We start from the raw sequence: 18,886 nt of genomic DNA on the forward strand, positions 1-18,886 counted from the left end.
TCCTTTAGTACCTACCCTCTACCACACATCACGCTCTCAGGTGCGCTGTATGTCGACATACTGAGGTCTGTATTTTGGATTTAAGGCTGAATGTTGACTCTTTTTGCTTCCCCTGACTTCAAATCTAGTGCACAAGAGCATATTCTTATCACAAGCAATGAAATCTACTACTGCAGCGGCGCAGAGAGGAGAAGAAATCTGAGTGGAAAGGGTACTGGAAGGAAGACTCTTCTCAGAAAATGAAGCAGGTGTTTGACAGTCAGGTGGTTGAGGGAATTATAGGCAGAGGAAACAGTGCAGGGCAAGTAAGTCCAAGAGTATTGAAACCAAAAGGTGAGATTTTCATGCATGTCATAATTACGAAATGAAGTTCTTCACAAAACCCTTGAAGGCAAGGATGGCAGAAGCCCCTCAGATCATAGCCAAAGGTTCTCAAATCTGTTTCATAGAATTCTGGGTTCTTTAAGAGGAAAGATGGGTAGGAGGCTAGTTTCCAGAACCTTTCCAAATTAATTTCAGTAGATATGTTTCTGTTCCAGCTATAGTCAGGCCCCTTTGAGAAAACAGAGGTGCAAAGAGAGAGACCGATATCTTTCTGAAGACTAAATAGTAAGTGGCAGAGCAAGTTTTTGAACTGGCTGTTATGGACCGAATTGTGACTTCACTCCCTCCCTAAATCTGTATGTTAAAGCTCTAACCCCCAATGTGACTAAAACACTGGGGCTTCCACATCTATGCTCACAGTTTTTCTCTACACCAAACTGCCTTTCCTAATGATTGCCAAGATGTCCTCAAATATAAAGACATTGTAATCCATCAAAAAGTCACTGATGTCTGCATTTGTGTTTTTCAGGGAAAGGGATACAAGTAACCCATGGACCTTTTTTGCAGGTTATTTTCTTTATTTACTGCTGGTAATGAAATGATAAAAGTGCTCAAAGCACTTTTTAGTTGGTTATGAAGAGAAATCAATACTGCTTTGTGTTTCAAAAAGGAAAGGCATGCAAGGACGCTGAGGTATTAAACACAAGTGGATTGAATAGTTATTTGTGAGGGGTTGCTAACAATTGAATTACTATTTTAATGTCATAACATGGCAGCACTCAAGATTACCTTTCACATCTAATCATACCATTTACATGGAAGTGGAAAAATGCTTCTGAAGTGGCCAAATGCTATTCACTGAATGGATCGCAATCATACTAGAAATTGCTCCAAAGGAAAAATAATCAAATTCCTTGCCAAACCCTGGGGAAAGGTTACTGTCTCTTCATTTAAAAACACATGCACATACACATGTGCATAAAGCACTTTTTAAAAAAGGCATCTTATGGCAAAAAAAAAAAAATACCATGGATTTGGGCACTGGTTCTTGGCTTCAATTTTGACTTTAACACTTTAGAGTTACCTGTCTTTTGTCACTGGTAAGACTGGAGTTATATTCATAAAAACCATATATAGAAGAACACTGTGCCCCCAATGTTTATATGAATCTTTATGCCATTACATCTTCACAAAACCCTTTGTATTAGGTGCTATTTTCATTGTCCTCATTTTACAGGTGAGAGTGTTGAGACAAAGACAATACTTATGCCTACAGTTGGGAAGTGGCAGAAGAATTCAAGAACAAGTCTCGTTCTTTGAAAAGGCAAAATGCTGCTGTCACCAAGAATACTATGTACCTCAAAGAAACTTCATGAGAGTCGGAGTACATCTCTAGTGGGGCATCTGTCTCCTTGACTAGGCCCTGGGCTACTTCTGTAGCCACATTCACTACTCCCAAGCCCTCCTCTCACTCCTCTATCAAATGTACACTCATAAGATACACTAGGCTTTTTTTATGTCTTTTTGCCATTGATTGTCTTAGAATGACTTTCTATTTGTTCAACTCTTCTGCTACACATACCTTATGTGTTACACTCTCCAGGAATCCTTTGTGAACTCCTTCAAAGAGTCTGCTCTTTCTCCTTCACTCCCAATACCATTCTGTTGAATCTCTCCTCAGGGGATGTGCATTGCGATGTGATTCTCTTTTTACTTATCTGCCTTTTCTGCTCAAATGTAAACTGTTGGAAGGTTCTTTCTTTCAATATGCCTGGCATCTAAATACAAAAATGTCTGTATATTTTTACATGTATTCTTATATCTATGTTTGAATATTTGTACATCAGCAAATATATGAAACTAAGATGCTCCAGGATTGCTGAGACTTAATAATAGTGAACACATATATACTGGGCACTTCCTATCTGCCTGGTATTGCTGCAAGCATTTTGTGGATAATGACTCAAGTGATCCTCCGATAACCCAGTGGTGTTATCAGAGGATAACAAGCCTATTTTCTCGACGAGGGCATTGAGGCACCAAAAAGTTCACATATTTTGGCCAAGTGGACACAGTTCTAAAGTGCAGAATCTGAGCTTTACACTTAAAAATATGACTTCACATCCCACATTATCAATCACTGTTTTACTGAAAAACCGAGACCCAAATATGATAGAGCAAGGTAGAGTTTCAGGGTTCCTGTGTGGCTAAAGTGTTAAGTACATCAAACAGAAGTATTACAAAACTCTTGTCTACATAAAATAACCCGTTCTTTTTTCTTTAAAGACTGAGTATTTGTAGTTGTATCTAGCAACAGCCCTCGATCATTGACCACTACAAAAATAAGCATCTATCCTTTTAGAGTACTAATTTTAAGATGTTGACACTTGTATCAAGTCTTTAAAAATGCACAATTCTAATAAGCACTCATGGAATGAGTAGCCTGGAGCACCTGCCATGTGAGTGATTCTCTCAGAACTCAATGGTGAGCTATGTTTTTAAGGATAGAGTAACTTTTCTCAAAAAGGCATACTGGGAAAGACACAGTGACCCTCTCAATAAGGTTATCATCCATCTTTTTTCAGATGAAAGAACAAGCCAACTTAGACCGTGATCTAATGTGATAAGACAGCTATTTATTTTATTGCATGATCTTGTGTCAATCTGATACTGTTTCCAGATCTATATCAAGAGGGGATTAGACTAGTTGATTCTCCTCCCAAAGTCTTGAGTGACTAAAATTTGGATGCAATTCAAGGTCATTGTTATGAGCACAAAATTTATTTGGAAAAGTCTGTGGTTTGGATCTTCTGTTTATTAAATACAAATACTGCAAGTTAAATACAAATACTCCAAAGTATGGCACTGAGAAACTTGCAAAACCACTTTCAGTCTCAGCTTTCACATCTTTAAAATGGGGATACCAGCAATGCCTACCCTAGATAGTTGATGATTAAATGACAAAATGGGTGCAATGGACTTAATCCAACACTAAGAACCAATATTCATTATCTCATTTAATCCTGCCTATAAATCCATAATGGGCTAGGACTATTGTGATCCTCACTTTACAGATACAGAGAATAAAGAAAATGAGAGAAGAGGAATTTTTCCTTTAGCAGACCAAAAGTGCTACTTTATTTAGTTAAATTATATTGCCTCCACATTTGCTCTGTCCCCAGAGTTTAAAACTTCTACTATCATGTAACATTTTTGACTGTACTGACTGGTGATTAGATAGATGCGATATACAGTCAGAGTCATGTTTGAAAAAGACCAGTGCCCTTAGATATGTAAGCCATTAATTTCTAAAAATAATAATTATATTCTTCCTGGGCACCCTCTATGTATACTAGCTATGTGCCAGGCATCAACCAAAATGCTGTATGTAGTTTAATTCTTTTAAGGTCCACTTAATGACCTATTTGACAAATAATGCATATATACATAAAAAATAGAGACACAGAAAGGTTGATCAACTAGCAGTGTCACACAATTAGTAAGTGGTGGAAGCTTGGATTTAGTCATGCAAACTTAGCCAAAAGTGTCTCCCTGTTTCTTTTCATACTCCATTATCTATGTCCCCAAATCTGAAGGAGCTGCTTGTAGACACATATTTCCCAATATCAATCACCTTCTGATTAACCTCAAGTTAAAAATTTTCAGGATGAATATCCTTTGTCAACTAATCAGTAACTCTTTATGATGCTTTATTCTGTGTGAAAAATTTTGTTTAAACAGTAATGTTGAGACAAATAACCCACAGCACCCGCCCCCCCCAAAAAAAAGTAAATTTGCATAAATCTTTGTTTTTGACACTCACTGCATTCTACACCAGAGAAGGCAATGGCAAGCCACTCTAGTACTATTGCCTAGAAAACCCCATGGATGGAGGAGCCTGGTAGGCTGCAGTCCGTGGGGTCGCTGAGGATCGGACACAACCGAGCGACTTCACTTTCACTTTTCACTTTCACACATTGGAGAAGGAAATGGAAACCCACTCCAGTGTTCTTGCCTGGAGAATCCCAGGGACGGGGGAGCCTCGTGGGCTTCTGTCATGGAGTCACACAGAGTCAGACACGGCTGAAGTGACTCAGCAGCAACAGCAGCAGCATTCTACACAGTATTTTTTAAATTAATATCTATGTGATAAACCTTTTTCCTTTTCCTCCCAATCTCTACTGAAGGAAGAAATACTTTAGATCAAGAAGAGATGTCTTTACTAGAAAAATTGTGGACTGTAAATGTCATTTGTTAAATAAAAGAAGGAGGAAAAAAAGCTTAAAATATGTAGGATTACTGAATACAGAAAGGAAGTAGGGTAAGGAGATGGAAGAACTTGAAAGTAGAATTTTAATTACTGTGTCTTCAATCCAGCCTATTCTCAGACATTGTCAATGTTATTTCAGTCCCCAATGTAGTTTCACCTAGAGCTAGACATCCTGGAGTGTGAAATAATGTGGGCCTTAGAAAGCATAACTACAAACAAAGCTAGTGGAGGTAATGGAATTCCAGTTGAGCTATTTCAAATACTAAAGATGATGCTGTTAAAGTGTTGCACTCAATATGATAGAAATTTGGAAAACTCAGCAGTGGCCACAAGACTGGAAAAAGACAGTTTTTATCCCAATCCCAAAGAAGGGCAATGTCAAAGAATCTTCAAACTACTGTACAAATCTGCTCTTTCACATGCCAGTAAGTTTATGGGTAAAATCCTTCAAGCTAGGCTTCAGCAATATAAGAACTGAGAACTTCCAGATGTACAAGCTGGGTTTAGAAAAGGCAGAGGCACCAGTGATCAAATTGTCAACATTCGTTGCATCGTGGAGAAGCAAGGGAATTTTAGAAAAAAAAATATATATATATATCTTCTTCATTGACCATGCTAAAGCCTTTGACTGGGTGGACCACAACAAACTGTGGAAAATTCTTAAGAGATGGGAATACAATACCACCTTACCAGTCTCCTGAGAAACCTGTATGCAGGTCAAGAAGCAACAGCTAGAACAGTACATAGATCAATGGACTGGTTCCAAATTGGGAAAGGAGTACAATAAGGCTGTATATTGTCACTCTGCTTATTTAACTTCTGTGCAGAGTATATCATGTGAAATGTTGGGTAGTATGAATCACAAGCTGAAAGCAGGGAGCTGATTGCAGGGAGAAATAACAACAACTTCATATAAAGGTGAATACCACTGTAATAGCAGAAGGTAAAGAGGAACTAAGCAGCCTCTTAATGAGGGTGAAAGAAAAGCGTGAAAAAGCCGGCTTATAAATCAACATTCAAAAATGTAAGATCTTGGTATCCACTCCCATCACTTCCTGACAAATAGAAACAGAAAAACTGGAAAAAGTGACAGAATTATTTTTGGGGGCTTGAAAAATCACTGTGGACGATGAATGCAGCCACACAATTAAAAAACATTTGCTCCTTGGAAGAAAAGCTATGACAAACTTAGACAGCATATTAAAAAACAGAGACATCACTTTGCCGACGAAGATCCATATAGTCAAGTTCAGTTCAGTTCAGTTCAGTTCAGTCGTTCAGTCGTGTCCGACTCTCCGCGACCCCATGAATCACAGCACGCCAGGCCTCCCTGTCCATCACCAACTCCCAGAGTACACTCAAACTCATGTCCACAGAGTCGGTGATGCTATCCAGCCATCACATTCTCCGTCGTCCCCTTCTCCTCCCGCCCCAACCTTTCCCAGCATCAGAGTCTTTTCCAGTGAGTCAACTCGTAGCATGAGGTGGCCAAAGTATTGCAGTTTCAGCTTTAGCATCAGTCCTTCCAATGAACACCCAGGATTGATCTCCTTTAGAATGGACTGGTTGGATCTCCTTGCAGTATAAGGGACTCTCAAGAGTCTTCTCCAACACCACAGTTCAAAAGCATCAATTCTTCAGTGATTAGCTTTATTCACAGTCCAACTCTCATATCCATACATGACCACGGGAAAAACCATTGCCTTGACTAGACGGACCTTGGTTGGCAAAGTATGTCTCTGCTTTTTAATATAATATCAAGGTTGGTCATTATTTTCCTTCCAAGGAGTAAGCGTCTTTTAATTTCCTGGCTGCAATCAGCATCTGCAGTGATTTTGGAGCCCAAAAAAATAAGGTCTGACACCGTTTCCACTGTTTTTCCATCTATTTCCCATGAAGTGATGGGACCAGATGCCATGATCTTTGTTTTCTGAATGTTAAGCTTCAAGCCAACCTTTTCACTCTCCTCTTTCACTTTCATCAAGAGGCTTTTGAGTTCCGCTTCACTTTCTGCCATAAGGGTAATGTCATCTGCATATCTGAGGTTATTGATATTTCTCCCAGCAATCTTGATTCCAGCTTGTGCTTCTTCCAGCCCAGCGTTCCTCATGATGTACTCTGCATATAAGTTAAATAAGCAAGATGACAATATACAGCTTTGACGTACTCCTTTTCCTATTTGGAACCAGTCTGTTGTTCCATGTACAGTTCTGACTGTTGCTTCCTGACCTGCATACAGGTTTCTCAAGAGACAGGTCAGGTGGTCTGGGATTCCCATCTCTTTAGAATGTTCCACAGTTTATTGTGATCCACACAGTCAAAGGCTTTGGCATAGTCAATGAAGCAGTAATAGATGTTTTTCTGGAACTCTCTTGCTTTCTTCATGATTCAGCGGATGTTGGCAATTTGATCTCTGGTGCCTCTGCCTTTTCTAAAACCTGCTTGAACATCTGGGAGTTCACGGTTCACATATTGCTGGAGCCTGGCTTGGAGAATTTTGAGCATGACTTTACTAGCGTATGAGATGAGTGCAATCGTGCGGTAGTTTGAGCATTCTTTGGCATTGCCTTTCTTTGGGATTGGAATGAAGACTGACCTTTTCCAGTCCTGTGGCCACTACTGAGTTTTCCAAATTTGCTGGCATATTGAGTGCAGCACTTTCACAGCATCATCTTTCAATATTTGAAATAGCTCAACTGGAATTCCATCACCTCCACTAGCTTTGTTCGTAGTGATGTTTTCTAAGGCCCACTTGACTTCACATTCCAAGATGTCTGGCTCTAGGTCAGTGATCACATTATCGTGACTATCTTGGTCATGAAGATCTTTTTTGTACAGTTCTTCTGTGTATTCTTGCCACCTCTTCTTAATATCTCCTGCTTCTGGTTTTTCCAGTGGTCATGTACAGATGTGTTAGGTGGACCATAAAAAAGTGGAGCACCAAAGGATTGATGCTTTCCAACTGTGGTGATAGAGAAGACTCTTGAGAGTCCCTTGGATAGCAAGAAGACCAGTCAGTCCTCAAGGAAATCAACCTTGAATATTTATTGGAAGGATTGAAGCTGAAGCTCCAATACTATGGCCACCTGATGCAAAGAATCAACTCATTGGAAAAGACCCAGATGATGGGAAAGATTGAAGGCAGGAAAAGAAGGGGGTGACAGAGGATGAGATGATTGGATGGCATCATTGACACCATGGATGTGAGTTTGAGCAAACATTCAGGATATAGTGAAGGACAGGGAAGACTGGTGTGCTGCAATCCATGGGGTCACAAAGATTCAGACACAACTTAGAGACTGAACAAGAATAGTAATGTAGTTTCAGGTTGCCTTTAGCCAGAAAACCAAATAGGGCCACAAAGTCTTACTCAAGGCTTAAAGTTTTATGACTGTACTTTATCATAGCCTATGTTTCTCCCTGGAACATCTCAATTCTAGGGCCCTGGAGAAATGCCCTTTTCACTTTATAAAGCTACTCTTGCTTGCCTTCAAGCAATAGGTGGTTGGTTCTTTTCCACCATCTTTTGGGAAGTGACTATCTTCCCTCCCATGTATTTGCCCACAGCAAATCTGATATCCCCTACCCTTAGCTACCATTTAGACCTACTGTTTCCAGTGGGTTTTCAATTTCCAAGATCCCAGATTTCTTCTTGTGATCTGCAGTCTTTGGTCCTGGCAAATCAGAAGCTAACACTTCCTTTTAATATTCTGTCCCTTTAGTGCCAACCTATCCTGTTCCTGGTCTTGCTTTTAAGTCTCTGAACATCAGCTGAGAATATCTGACTGCTCTCTACCACAGAAATGGATGATAGTCACCTACTTACTATCCCTGATGACTGGTTCAGGCTACCAGCTTAAGCCTTTGTCTCTTTTGATGAATCAATAGACTTGATACAAAATATAAGTTGCCTTCATTACATATTTATTTCTTGTCGATGATATAAGTCTTAGGGACTGTGAAGAAAACAGAGATAAATAAAGTATATTCTTTGCTCTGCACTAGTTTCCAACATTTTTGGCACCAGAGACTGGTTTCTGGAAAATAAATTTTCCAAATGCTGGGGGTGGTGAGTGGGTGGTGGGGGATGGTTTCGATATTATTCAAATGCATTACTTTTATTACACACTTTGTTATTATGACATCAGTTCAACCTCGGATTATCAAGCATTAGATTCCAGAGGTTGGGGACCCCTACTCTAAGGACATGGGTTTACAACATAAATAAATTTTAAAAAATCAGTTATTTAAACACCCAGGGTAAGTAGTATAGAAATACTTTAGTGGGAATACTGTGCTCTTACTTATTTAGTGTTGCTGACTGGGTGAGGTATGTGTGGAATGCTTTTAAAAATAAAAACTCCTCAAATTTTTTCATAAGCTCTTAACTTATGCTGCTTTTTACAGAGTTTTAAAAAATATGATCTTGATAAAATTCATCATTCACCCTGCCTATGTTTCTAGAAATCATAACAGTGAAGTCTCAACTGAATAAGTATACAACTAAGAAAATAATCAGAGTTCATTCCTGGGGCCTCATAATGAATGCCTCCAGTTGCAACTCAGAATCCTCCAAAGTCAACAGAGCTTTATCATTTGAGTGGTATTACTATCATATCCCTTGACCACAGGATGGCCATTCCTCCATCATCTCCTGCTTGGCAAACTCTTAATCATTCAAAAGTCATTTTAAATGTCATTTTTCCTGTAAGAATTTCTTGATTTTTCAAGGCCTAACTGTAATATAGCACTTAGCTCTGTAAGTGCTACAATTCATATTTTCCCACTAAACTGTGACCATATCCATTTTAAGGACAGACTCTTATACATTAATGTGTTTCTCAAAATTGGGAGAATCAAAATATTGATACATGACAGGAACTTTAAAGGTTGTTAAAATGACTAAATTCATGCATGGAAATTCTTCTGATATTCAACCAGAGTTCCGATATTCATGGCTAATAGCATGAGTGGTCACTGAGTGTGTACATTATACTGATGGTTCACTACTGTGAATAGAACTTTTACCTCTGTCTTGTAAGATGTGTAGAATTGTTATTAATATATTTACCTTTCTTAGGCCTGCAGAATTCAGAATTGCTACTAATGTGGCCATGACAATATAGTTACACTAGTACTTCCCTGGTGGTTCAGAGGTTAAAGCGTCTGCCTCCAATGCGGGAGACCCGGGTTCGATCCCTGGTTCGGGAAGATCCCCTGGAGAACGGTAACCCACTCCAGTATTCTTGCCTGGAGAATCCCATGGACGGAGAAGCCTGGTAGGCTACAGTCCACGGGGTCGCAAAGAGTCGGACACGACTGAGCAACGGAACGGAACGGAGTACTTACATTTACTAATCCTCATCATGTAATGTTATTTTGTCAGATGTACCACTTTGCAGATTTGTTTCCTTTAATTAAAAGACGCTTACTCCTTGGAAGGAAAGTTATGACCAACCTTGACAGTATATTAAAAAGCAGAGACATTACTTGGCCAACCAAGGTCCGTCTAGTCAAGGCTATGGTTTTTCCATTGTCATGTATGGATGTGAGAGTTGGACTGTGAAGAAAGCTGATCACCGAAGAATTGATGCTTTTGAACTGTAGTGCTGGAGAAGACTCTTGAGAGTCCCTTGGACTGCAAGAAGATCCAACCAGTCCATTCTAAAGGAGATCAATCCTGGGTGTTCATTGGAAGGACTGATGCTAAACCTGAAACTGCAATACTTTGGCCACCTCATGCGACGAGTTGACTCACTGGAAAAGACTCTGATGCTGGGAAAGGTTGGGGGTGGGAGGAGAAGGGGACGACCGAGAATGAGATGGCTGGATGGCATCACCAACTCTGTGGACATGAGTTTGAGTGAACTCTGGGAGTTGGTGATGGACAGGGAGGCCTGGCGTGCTGTGATTCATGGGGTCGTGGAGAGTCGGACACGACTGAGCGACTGAACTGAACTGAACTGAACTGAAACAATTTGACTGTATTCTTTACCTCGTGATTAGAATTACATTGTTTATTATTTTCATTATTATTACTTAAAAATTTGACACATTTTCCTATAAATTTTGCTAAGATAACAATACTGCCAAGCCTCTCAACTACTTTTAAAAGTTTACTTATAAGAGTATTTTGTCAAAAATAAAAGAAAGAAAAAGGAAGGGGAGACAGGAAAGAAGAGAGGGAGAGAGAGAGGAAGGAAGGGAGGAGGGAAAAAATAAAGCTATGAAATCATTAAATGCAAGCATCTGAGCTGAAAACAAGCTGCATCACCTTCATGCATCAGAGGTATTTTTCTCTTATAAAGATATCCGCTTAGAAACATTGAAGGGTTAATTTTGTATATAACCCATGTTTATTTTGTGTCTAAATGCTCCTGACTTTCTGAAAGTAGAAAGCAATAGAGCATCCACTCAGGTTCAGTTCAAGGACCTTAATAAATTTGATCCAGGCAAAGTGGCAGCACATAGGATTCCTCTATTAAACTCTCACTCACAGGAGACTGCCCTGAATAAAACAGGCGGTGATTTTGCCACAGGTGAAATTCTTAGAAGATTACCTCATATAATGACTGAGAAGGCAGTATTATGTTGTAAAGAAAAACATGAATTTTGAAGTCAGACAATTGGATTGAATACCCATCTTCATCTTTAACAAGTTCTATCAACTTTGATGAATGACTTAACCTTGCTGAGTGTTAGCATCTTTATTTATAAACAGAGATAATACCTACTTGAAAAATATTTCAAAGATTAATATGATATTAGATACAAGAAGGTTGGAACATAATTGACACTCACTAAACATTCATCCTCTTATCTCACTATTTGAGAGGAAGCTATAGAAACAGATTCAATTAAGAACAGTGTCAATTCAGACTAATGAGAGAGCAAATTCACCATATTGAACTTTGGAAAATATCTATTCAGTTCATCTGCCTATTTTTATATCAGATTTTTTTTTTTGCTATTAAGCTGTATGAGTTTCTTATATATTTTGGATATTAATTTCTTATTCAATATAGGATTTGTAAATATTTTCTCCCATTCTGTAGACTACCTTTTCATTTTGTAGACCATGTCTACATTTGATGACCATTTGATGTGCAGAAGTTTTTTATTTTGATGTAAATCCACTGTTCAATTTTGCTTTTGTCACACGTGCTTTTGGTGTCAAATCTAAAAATCCATTGCTGAGACCAATGTTAAGGAGCTTTTTCTTTATGTTTTCTTCTGGGAGTTTTATGGCTTCAAGACTCAGGTTTCAGTCTTTTATCCATTTTGAGTTGACGTTTGTATATAAATACAGATCAGATTTCATTATTTTGCATGTGAATATCCAGTTTTTCCAATTCAGTCTATTGAAGAAACTAGCCTTTTACATTATATATTCTTCATGCATTTCTCAAAAATTAGTTTATTGCATATGCTTAGAGTTATTGCTGGGCTCTCTATTTTGTTCCATTTTTCTATCAATCAATCATACCAAAATTATACTGTTTTGATTACTATAGGTTTGTAATACAGTTTGAAATCAGAAATGGGATGTTGACAGCTTTACTTTTCTTGCTCAAGATTCGTGACTCAGGGTCTTTTAAAGTTTCATACAGATTTTTGGATTCTTTTATCTATTTCTGTGAAAAGTGCCATTGTACCCATCTCTCTGGTTAAATAGACTCAGTGATCACTGAAAAATTGTAATTCATGTGACACTTTAAATTTATCTACTTTGCTCTTTGCATTTGCAGCACTGACCTCAACACTAAATGTATGTCACATACCAGGTGGTTCTTGAATATCTAAATATGCATATCACACAAAGCAGCAACTGTACTCTTTCACATTTATCCCAGGGAAATGAAAACTTATATTTGTGTGCAATAATGTTTATAACATTCATAGCAACTTTATTTGCAATAATGAATAACTAGAAATAATCCAGTTGTCCTGAAATGACTGAAATGCAAAGCAAACTATGGTACACTCATACCATGGATTACTGCTCAGAATTTTTTTTGTAAAAGAATAAATGATTGTTAAATGCAATAATGTGAATAAATCAGGACTATGAAAACAACTCTAAAAATGAAAAATTATAGAAATGAAGAAGAGATTAGTGGCTGCCATGATTCAACAACAGTTGGCATGGGGAAAAAACGGTGAATGGTCTATGAAAGGGCAAAAGGAGGGTTCCTTGCTGTGAAGGAACAATATTGTCTCTTGACTGTAAGTATCATTGTCAAAGTCATCAATGTTCTGCCTGTAATATCCTGGCAAAGAAGTTTGGCAAGATTCTAGTGAGCACACTGTGGGAAACTTGTTAAACACTACGGAGGCACTCTCTGAGTTAATCCTTACAGTTATGCATGTTAATCTACAATTAAATCAGCACTTTTTAATGAACGACCATTTAAATTCTACAGTACTTAATAATTTTCAAAAATTTCACACATACGAATTCACATAATCTCGTATTAATGCTTTTTATTTTCTCTTTCCCTATATTGTTCCTCCCTCTTCCCTTTCCCAGTGATAACTAGTTTGTTTTCTATATCTGTCAGTCTGCTTCCTTTTTGTTTGATTCACTAGTTTGTTTTCGCTTGCTTGTTTTTAAGATTCCACATATAAGTGACATCGTACAGTATCTGTCTTTCTCTGTCCAGCTTATTTCACTCAGCATAATGTCCTCCAAGTTCATTCACACTGTGGCAAATGGCAAAATTTAACTTTTTCTATGGTAGATTCCATTCCATTCCGTCGCTCAGTCGTGTCCGACTCTTTGCGACCCCGTGGACTGTAGCTACCAGGCTTCTCCGTCCATGGGATTCTCCAGGCAAGAATACTGGAGTGGGTTACCGTTTCCTTCTCCAGGGGATCTTCCCGACCCAGGGATCGAACCCGGGCCTCCCGCATTGGAGGCAGACGCTTTAACCTCTGAGCCACCAGGGAAGCTCCATTATGTATGGATGTATATGTTTGTGTTTGTGTGTGTGTATAAGTGTTCATCTGTTGATGGACAACTTAGGTTGCTTCCATATCTTTGCAATTGTAAATAGTGCTGCTGTGAACATTGGGGTGCATGTATCTTTTCAAATTAGTTTCTGGTTTTTTAGATATATACCCAGGAGTGGAAATGCTGGGTCATAAAGTAGTTCTATTTTTAGTTTTTGAGAAACCTCTATACTGTTCTCCATAGTAGCTGCACGGATTCACATTCCCATCAACAGTGTCAACGGGTTCCCTTTTTTCCACATCCTTGCCAACATTTCTCTTTCGAGTTCTTTTTGACGACAGCCATTCTACCTGTTGTGAGATGACTAACCCCTGATCTATCATATCATTTGCAAATATCTTCTCCCATTCAGTAGGTTGTCTCTAATTTTTGCCAATGGTCTCCTTTACTGTGCAAAAGCTTTTAAGATTGATTAAAGGGTCTCACTTGTTTATTTTTTGTTTTTCTTTCTTTGGCTTCTGGTGATAGTCCTTCACTGTAAGGACAGATGCTGAAGCTGAAGTTCCAATACTTTGGAGTCATTGGAAAAGACCCTGATGCTGGGAAAGACTGAACTCAAAAGGAGAAGGGCAGACGGCAGAGGATGAGATGGTTAGATAGCATCACCAACTCAATGGGCATGAATCTGAGCAAACTCCGTGAGACAGTGAAGGATAGGGGAGCCTGGCATGCTATAGCCCATGGGGTTGCAGAGTTGGACGTGACTTAGCAACTGAACAACAACAACATTTATTTTTGCTTTTATTGCTTTAGCTTTAGGAAACAGATCCAAAGAAGCATTTATGACATAGTAATAATGAATAAACCAAATTATTTCATGAAAGATATACACATACATAAACTGATTATTTGAAGATGCTAATATATAGTATGTGTAATGTGACTGAATAAATGTATATTCACCTTTCTGTTCATAGAGGGAAAAAGAATCATAGAAAGGAAGAAAATCTGTATAAGAAGTGTTCTGTAATACTTATATAAATCAACATAAAATGTGACCTAATTCACTTGGTGAATACTAAGAGAATTATGTGACCCACACATTCTGAACTTTCTCATTTGAACATCACAGATTTAGAAATACTAGTTTATATTATCTTCCTGCTTGATATATATATATATTTTAATTCAGAAGAAAGGTGACACTTATTCTAGATTGCAGCAGAGAATGTAAATATCAAAAATCATAACATTAAAAATGACAGTTTCACTGAGAAAAAGAGGCAAAACAGAGGACAAGTAAAGAGGTTTAAAGTTTATATAGTAGGGAAACAAGACATATATTGTTTGTATCTGAGAGATAAGGAAGTTGTAATATTTTAGCACTTATAATTATTTGCGAATTGTAAACAATAGCAAGGTGGAGGTGATGTATATTTTAAAGACAAATAAATTCACTATGTTTCATAGTTTACAGTCAAGTATAATGAGAAACTGAGGAATAGATGTTTATTGTAGAATCTGTTGGAACCACCAAAATGAATTAAAAACAGAAATGGTCAAAATTATTAATCTCTGGTAAAAAGAACAGTATCAGTCAAGAAGCTTTCTTTAAATATGTTCTTCACTGTTTGAATATTAATTTCCCTTTGCAGACATTTAACATTATAACGACAATTTTAACACATGAAAAAAAAACATCAATATGGGAAAAGTTTCCAGCAAGTGGTTTATTATAAAGATACAGTACATAAAGGAAATGATAAGGGAATTAGGACAGGAGGCCAAGTTAAAACACAGTACTTAAAGAAGCACAGTAGTTAAAGTCTCATGAATATCAAACACATTTTATTTTTCTGAGGAGGAAGGAAGTGTGATTAAAGTGGAAAAGTGACCTTAAAATGGCTTAAAGGATTCTAATCCTGAGTATTCTAACAAATTATCTGAGATCCTGTCCAAATCATTTAATCTGGCTGGAGTTCCATTTCTATTAAGAAAATAAGAGCATATAATGAGGGTGTCTTCCCCACCTAAAATGTTCTTCGTAGTCAAAGGAGTAAAATACTACAGACCTAGAAGTTAGGAAAATCTGAAAAGATTTACTGAAAGCCACCTTTGCTTCCCTAGTAGCTCAGACAGTAAAGCATCGGCCTGCAATGCAGGAGACCTGGGTTCGATCCCTGGGTCGGGAAGATCCTCTGGAGCTGGAATTGGCAACCCACTCCAGTATTCTTGCCTGGAGAATTTCATGGACAGAGGAGCCTGGCGGGCTATGGTCCATGGGGTTGCAAAGAGTTGGACACGACTGAGCAGCTAACACACAGATGGTAGGAAGCTTGCAGTAGTTAGCTATGGAAATGTTCTGCTCAAATCTCCCTTCAAGGCAGGACTTTCCACAGGGGAGGAAGGGGAGGGTGGTACAAACTGGGAGAGTAACACTGAAATATATACACTATCATATATAAAATAGCTAGCTAGTGAAAAGTTGCTGTGTAACACAGGGAGCACAACTCAGTGCTCTCTGATGCTCTGCTGCTGCTGCTAAGTCACTTCAGTCATGTCTGACTCTGTGCAACCCCACCAGGCTCCCCCATCCCTGGGATTCTCCAGGCAAGAACACTGGAGTGGGTTGCCATTTCCTTCTCCAGTGCGTGAAAGTGAAAAGTGACAGTGAAGTCGCTCAGTCTTGTCTGACCCTCAGTGACCCCATGGACTTCAGGCTTCCAGGCTCCTCCGTCCATGGGATTTTCCAGGCAAGAGTACTGGAGTGGGGTGCCATTGCCTTCTCAGCTCTGATGCTCTAGGGGAGTAAAATAGGGGTGAGTGGGAGGGAGGCTCAAAAGAGAGGGATGTATGTACTGGTATAGCTGATTCAGTTTGTTGTACAGCAGAAACTTTACTGTAAAGTAATTATACTCCAATAATAAAGTTCTGAAAAAGAGAGAGAATTTTCTATTACAGGCAAGGAATGCAGTTAGCTACCTGTCTCCAGCTGCTGCTACTGCCTTCAGGCTCTACATGAGCTTTCCTGCCATGGCCATGCTCTTCCTGGGCAGCCCTCACCAAAGGCTGACTCCTGCAGAGTCACTGGGACTTGTCTATTTCCATCCAATCTTGGGCTCACCTTGTGGGAAATCATTGTTTGAATTCCCCCTTGGATTCTCTGAGAAATTTCCAAATCTACATTGCAGTCAGAGGTTCTCCCTGTCCAACCCTACCTCTGTTCATCTTCCTTCTCACAGGAAAGGATGCACATGATGCTTTGGAGCTTTCCCTTCTGAATTTCACCTCCCTTCTCTTTTATACTTTGAAAACATTACCAAGCAAAAAGCCTGATGTGTTCTATCTGCATCTCAGTAACTGCCTCCCAAAGGACTCAGATAACAAAGTTCCTTCTAACTTTGTTTCTCTGTGGTCAAAGTTATTCAGTCAGATTCCTAAGGATGCGCACACTTCAATACTTCAGTTGTATGTACATATGAACGTATGTATTTTGGATGAGTATACATCAGCATATTTCTGTGTATTTCCTTTTAAAATTTCATGTGTTTATGTCTATGCATACCTATTCCAAAATCACTCCACACAGGCAGTCATTCTGGAGTATTTAATGCATATCTCTACCAATGTATAAATGCACATTATTTAAGAGGAAAATAAATGTATTTTTAAGGAGTGTATTTCAATAATACACTGTCAAGATACATGTCTCTGAGAGAAAAAGATGCTCTCACTGATTACATAAACAATGGCTGCAAAGTTGTCTTTCAGCCTGCTAAAAGTTAGCTTCGTTTCTAGGCCAGGTTTCCTCTTCCATTGTTATATGTGTGTGATTTGACCCCTCCGTTTTTATCCTTTCCATCTCATTTTAGATGTCTCCCCAGGAAAACACTGAACACTTTCTGTTCTTGTCAGTAGTCCATTCAGTACTTTGACCTATGGCAAACTTTTTTTCATTTTCTGTTTAAAGTCTGCTATTAATTGAATCAGATCTTGAATTTCACTTTGAATGACGAAGATTTTGCTAAGAGTTCTGCATCGTCTTTTATAAAAAGAAAGACTGCTGATTTTCAGCTTTTATTATAACCTATTTTTTCTGTCAAAATGTCCTTTAATACAGACTGTTTTTAATCTCTTTAAATTAATGAATCTCGTTAAATGGCTCTTAAGTAAATCATTTTGATAATGGTTGACAGATTTTTTTTTTGTGCTCCAGATGGATAGTGTGAGATAGTTTCTTTTTTTCAAAAATAAGAAAAAAAATGCCATTCCAAAACCACATTATTTTGTGTCTCCCTGATGAATACTTCCCAGTGCTGGTTTTCTGGTCTGTGACCAAAGAGTCATTTAGATATTGAGGAAAACAAAATGACTTAGATACATATCAAAGAACAAAACCTCAGGGACAGAGAGGTTTAGGAAATTCTTACATTTTTGGTCTGTTACACTCTTTTATCTATTCTGTCTCTAGCCTTGTGTCTCTTATTACTGTCTTCATACAATGAACAACTGGGTTATTTTTTTGTCGTTGTTAAACTACAATTTAACTACAATATGATCCTTAAAATGTACTTCCAGGAAGTCTTTGTTTCTGACCCAAGGCCTCATTTAGGACTGAAGACATGACATTTTTCATACGACTGATATTTTTTATTTTGATTGCATTTGAGTGTAGTTAATTTACAATGTTGAATTAGTTTCAAGTCTGCTTTTTTATTTCTATGTTTTAATCTATTTGAAGTACATTTTATTAGAAGTCTAAAAGCACATTATACCTTGCTATTAATAGTATCACCATTTAGGACTAGAGGTGGGAGCGAGGGGAAGGGGCCAGGAATTTGACTTCTTTGACCTTGATTTTTTTTTTAAACAATAACAGAACAGAATGTTCACATATTGTTAAAGGCATAGGCTTCAACTGCTATTCACTTTCTCTTCCAATTACCTTCATTCCTTCAGAAACGTATGTGTATTTCGCACAGTGTAACCACAACTGATGAAAACACTTATCAACAGGAATGTCCAGAGATGTTTGATACTTGGGCATTGCAGTCCTGCTCAGGGCAGGAACTTCTGAAGGAGAAACGCAGAGAGAAGTGTTATAAAGGAAGCCAGGAAAAGAGAGAGAACTAGTAATAGCAAAAGGAGAACACAGGAAGATCTTCACATTCTTTGAGGTTTAGTTCTGCATCTTTCTTGCACTGTGGTTTCCTGAGGACACAGAAGGCAGTGAATAAAGCTTATTTATCTGAATGGAGAAAGAGATTGAAAGAATGAGTAAGAAAAGGAGAAAATGTTCTAGAGATAAAAGCAACAGGATAATATTCCTATCAGTGTGT

Source organism: Moschus berezovskii, chromosome 22, assembly GCF_049115385.1.
Source record: "Moschus berezovskii isolate FMDL1 chromosome 22, NW_MosBer_1.0, whole genome shotgun sequence".
Lineage (NCBI taxonomy): Eukaryota > Metazoa > Chordata > Mammalia > Artiodactyla > Moschidae > Moschus > Moschus berezovskii.